At 39.5% G+C, this 5,291-nt stretch overlaps 1 long non-coding RNA gene across 2 annotated transcripts in view; it reads right to left on the reverse strand.

Moving 5' to 3' along the window:
• The window catches only part of LOC147757062 (uncharacterized), a 7,000-nt gene extending 2,639 nt beyond the window's left edge, over positions 1–4,361 (reverse strand). Inside the window, exons 1-3 of one of the 2 annotated variants that reach the window (XR_015324994.1) lie at positions 3,936–4,361; positions 3,467–3,549; positions 735–812 (exon numbers count right to left, since the gene is read on the reverse strand). This is a non-coding gene — a long non-coding RNA (uncharacterized LOC147757062). Of the gene's footprint in view, positions 1–734; positions 1,828–3,466; positions 3,550–3,935 lie in introns of both variants that reach the window. The other variant, XR_015324993.1, reaches the window with a different exon arrangement.
• Positions 4,362–5,291: the final 930 nt, after the last annotated feature.

The following is a 5,291-nucleotide window of genomic DNA, read 5'->3' on the forward strand; positions in this document are numbered from 1 at the left end:
ATATATATATGTAATGGAGGAATGAGGCGAACGGCCTCCAAGGATACGTCGTTGCCCTACTCTATGATAATAAAGCCTTCTCTGTGTTGTTAATAATTAATTATTCATAAAAAGAAATGGCAAATATATTGCAACTATAAGTCAACCAAATTGAGCTTGTGATTTTTAATTCTTGGTTCAATTGTTCTACTTCTTCATAAAGATGCCATATATAATCATACTGATAGCTTGCATCACTTCAAGATAAATCATCTACTGGCTGACGCTTAGAGGACCAAGCGTTCGTTCTATATTGGCGGTTTTGCAGCAATCTTGATAAAACACAGTATCGAGTTGTAGCAAATCATACTTTTCCCTGATTGTCATCAAGCTTATTCGTACAAATGCAGCATAATCAAGATGACAAGATTATTCCCTACGAAGTAAACAGTTATTGTTACCTTTATCTAAGAAATCGCTGAACGTCGTTATTTTTAATGCAAAGCGAAAAAAACGTAAAATTATCAATTCCAATGTACGTATCCACGTTTTAGATTTCTAGAACTGTTAAAATCTTTCGTTTGATCTCAGTTTTACGCTGACGTAGTCGAATATTCTGGTTTTATTTCATCAAATCATTCTGTTTGCAGATTAGTTATAGGTGGCATGAGTTAGATGGGTCAAATAATTTAACTTTGCTTTTTAGTAAAAATATCTACTACTATTATTTTAATAAGTTGAAATAATAAGTTTACCTGAACTAGTAGTCAGAAAAGAAGTTGATTGGTGCAATGGTGACTCATCTCGCTCATATACTCTCGTAAGATGGTCACCTACGACATAGCATTTATAACAAGCATTCCCTTAGAGCCTATTTTATAGCGCAGATATGCGCTACAAAGCAAATGAATGTTCAGGTTTTTTTTTCCTATAAAGTAAAAGATTCACGTCATAATGGTGGCCTACACTATTGGCGGCTTTAAAATCGCTTAACGCTTCAAACGCCGATATTGTGTGACGTCAGCGCAACGTCGTCTGCTCACAGAACTAACATGCGCACACCCCTTTTATACGCTGACGCAGCTCAGTTCAATATGTAGGGCTTGTCTAATAGTTACGGGCTAGTAAGGATATATCTGTAGTGATCGTTGTTTTTACTATTGTTTACTTCACCAACGTACTAAATACTCGGCTCCTCTATGTTTCCAGCTTTATATCCGCTATCAGCACTAGACATCTATCTATGCCCGGGTTCGAATTTAGATCAGGATGTGTCCCTAGGATTAGCAGACAGACACGCTACACATTACGCTGTCACGGGGCCGTCAACAGTGTTCTCTAAGGAACTTTAAAGCACTGTATCCATAAATTGGTTGTTGTTTATTACGCTATCTAGTTATTTAAAAATGTAAACTAGCTATTTCCCAGTAGTTCGGGCGATGGCTTATTTAAGGATTTATCTCACAGTATGATAGGAAAAAATATCGAAAACGGTAGAATCAAGGCTCGCATAACGCGATCTGAAGAGTAGCATTCAAAAGTTTGCAAGTCCTTATCAGTTAGCGACGGCGCCTGCAAACATCGCTGTTTTGTATAATTTTTGAATAAATTTACTGGTAATGTTCCTAAGGTGTTTCCAGTGACTGAAGCAAGAGTTGCATTTTCTGGCGTCCTGGCGTTGTATCGTTTCCCCGTAACTCGGAGCTGCAGCTTTTCCTTTCAAGGCCTTTATTTATCACTGTAGTCATGTGACCGAGCTGTGTCGTAGGGGATCAGTTTTGTAGCATCCATACGTCTGCTTTAAGTCCAGCTTAGAAGTTTACTCTCCAAGGTAGGATACGCGCAGTTCTATATTATTCGAATAAATTAAAAGTCAAGTTTGATTTTGTTGCCACCTAAGCTCCCTTCTATATGCGTTATACCTCATTTTTCTTTACAAACTATCTAAAGTTACAGCTTCACTCAACGAGGCTCATATACGTTCGATTAACTTAATACTCATCATTCTTATCTAGACACGAGGGCTGTATTATTCAACGACGCGTGCAAAAAGGATTTTTTCAAGTAAAATTTTCTACCATGTATAAATTGGCTGTGTTAGCGGTGATTAGTGAGTGGTTATTCTATTATTTTATATATGTATAAGCGTAAAGAACTGAATGCAAGCTATAGTATAGACCAAAAGTCACTCTGCTATAGTTACCCTGCTCACCTAGCCCATTATTCTGCCACCACGTTTAACGTGTTAGTTTATTCAACGATATCCGTCATTTTGAATATCGATTACAGGTTTCTTATGCTGACTCATACTGCCCGGAAATTTGTTGTCTTTTACGATTTGCTCCTCGCAACTAATTTACCCTTCCTACCGTTTCAGCAGCTTCTTCTACTTTCTTCACGCCCCGATCGTTATAATATATATATCCCGACTATCATTGTTTCGTCTTAGTTAATTGGCTATAATCTTGAAGGACGCAGGGCTCTTTCATAAACTAGTTGAAAAATAGTCTTCTATACATTTGATGATATATCAGCGCGGACGAAGCTGATGGGCCCTTCGGTGCTTATAAACGCTATTGAGACTTTTTCCAGATGTATAAGATGACAAAGAACTCTCAGCTGTCGGTTTGGGGCCAATCAAACTAATATTACGCTCCATAAGAAAAAGTAAAGTTTCTCCCTGGGGATACTTTCCGTGTGGATTTCCCAGAATTGACTCACAAAAGATTGATCTACAAAGGGATCGTTTTGCAATCCGACAAACAGACAGACGAATTGACTCGGAGAAGCGTAGATTCAATAGATTATTCATTTTTTCTTTTCGAGTTTATATTATTGCAGCTGATATTTTTCCACCTATTTAAAATCACGATAACATCTTATTCACAGAAGAAGCTAATTATTGGATGTAAGGGATATACAAAAACACAAAATTTTCTCGTTTTCAACGTATGCTGTCAGTCTAACATCGACCAATACTTCGCAGACTGGCAACTATGACAAACTAGCGATAGGACTTTATAGAGACCTATGACCGTAAAGTCGAAGTCGACGACTCAAAAAACGGAGCTTTTCTTATGAGCATAGCCTGAAAACTTCTTTGCCATTAACCTTTGTTTTAAATAAATAAGCTATGAGATATTTACAGAGAGAGTTTCCTGAACCCTGCTAGGAACCTTGATTACATTCCACCTACAGCGCTCACAATAAAGTGTTCGCCTAAAAAGATGCTATTTATACCTTGCTGGCCTGCAATACATTTTGCGAATAGTATTCAATGCACTTGGCAAAAATAGTATTGAGCCTGTCATACATATATCGAGTTAGCAGAACTATAATAGGTGCTAGAACCATCAGGCTTTCATATAGAAATACGTGATTATGTATGCACTTGGCCTTGAAAATGCAATGCGCTTATTCGAGGACGGAAATATCTTCCTGCGGAAATAGAAAAGATATTTCTTTGAGAACAAGAGCTATAAATTACAGTGTTTTCCTTTTTCGCCGCGCTTGGCGCCGGGTAGGTCGTCCCGTCTAATTCTGGCCGCCGTAGGAACTACGCCAGATGATCTGCGAAGGGCAGAAAAACGCAAAAATATGAACGTGATCTGAGAGGGGGCTCACACACTATCGTAAAGTTTTATAAAACTTACCACGCGTGCATAATCAAAAGTAAATTCAGTTATGATTGCTTATAGTTAATGTTGGTACGAAGATAAACGTAACAATATAGTTCATCAAGACTGCCATGCAATCAAAGCCAGCAGGGATACTTGTCAACTAACTAGAACTAATTATAACTAAGCTTTAAAATGTTTGTCTGTAGACTGAAAAAACACACACAACGAACCACAAGCGGCACACAATAACAATTCAACTAGAAATGCAATTTCACTTGTAATATAACATCGCTTCCGCTATGTCATTTCGGCTCTGTATGCCGCGGAAGTCCTTGCCTTTATCCGTAACCTTCTTTCACTGCACATAATTGGCTATTTACAGGTCCTGGTAAGTTTGCCGAAATCCTCAGATATAGCTCATACAGGACGCGGTGATGCCTGCTTCCTTGAACGTCAGTGATACATCAGAAGACGGTAGTAGGTAAAGCCCGATAGAATGACAGTGCCCGTGACAAACAAACACTCTTTGCATGTACTTGAGAAGCCAAGTACCGTCTGTGATTGAGCTAAATAACTGTTGGCTCATAAACCTATGACAAGATCTTTTTACCCAATACAGTTAATAGGACTCATTAAATATAGTTTAGTTTGTGCCGTATACTATGACTGGCAAGTGTAATGCCGGTATCAACAACGAATTGCGGCAGCTAAACGGCGACAAACGAGGTGTTACGTCCGTAAGCACTTCATGTGAATATGCCAAATAAGCTCGGAGAGTCGCCATTTTGATTTTTGCCGCCAGCTTGAGCCGACGTTCTCGCCATTGTTATGCTACAGGACCATTCGTGTCGATTGTTGACTGGTGCCAACAGAAAGAGATGATTCCATTGTGTAGACTCAACGTGTATCACGTCCCCTGCGGTAACAATGATCATCGTCAATCAGCCATAACTAATGTGCATTAGCGTGCCCGGAGCTCTGTTGATTGATTATTACAACAATAATCAACTTCACAACGATTAGTAAGACAAAATCGCTACATAGCACATTGAAGTCTATGCAGCACTGCTCGTAACTGTTACTATAGTTCCGTTCAACAACGATGTGTTGACGGCCGACAGACGTGACAGCGTGTTATAACCGTCTTATGTATGTTAAGTGTATTCAGGTTCGCAAAAGTGCGCGGCAAAAGAAGAACAGGCCAAGAGCCAACAGGATATCGAACGGCGAAGATCGCCCAGCCGCTTGTTAACCACGGACTCGGTGGGGATGATTGAGTGAACAACACTGTAGGGTCCGAGGAGGGACGGAAGCTAAGATCACGAAGCTAGAAATCGTGGCTTGCTGGCTAAAAGAAAGAAGTACAAAAAAAAAAAGGTGGTAGATAGACACATACAGAAGAGAGGTGACTAATTCCAGTTGCAGATCCCAGCAATGGCCGAACGACTAAATAAGCCCCGTAGTCGCGTCGAGAATAACAACAAACGCGAGATTCGTTTTATTTTATCTGCTAGCATGCGTGAATTTACCGTCTGCACAGTAGTCAGTTAGACAGTGAACAGGGGAAGATAGATACACAAGAGGCAGAGACCGTTTTTGGCAGTGCAAAGGCGCGAGAGGAAGTGTCCATGTTAGTTATAAGGAATTCGTTCTACAGTTTATTTAAACACAGAACGTTATTAAGCGTATTCT

This window comes from Varroa destructor, unplaced genomic scaffold (genome assembly GCF_002443255.2).
Source record: "Varroa destructor unplaced genomic scaffold, Vdes_3.0 BEIS01000003.1, whole genome shotgun sequence".
Taxonomy (NCBI): domain Eukaryota; kingdom Metazoa; phylum Arthropoda; class Arachnida; order Mesostigmata; family Varroidae; genus Varroa; species Varroa destructor.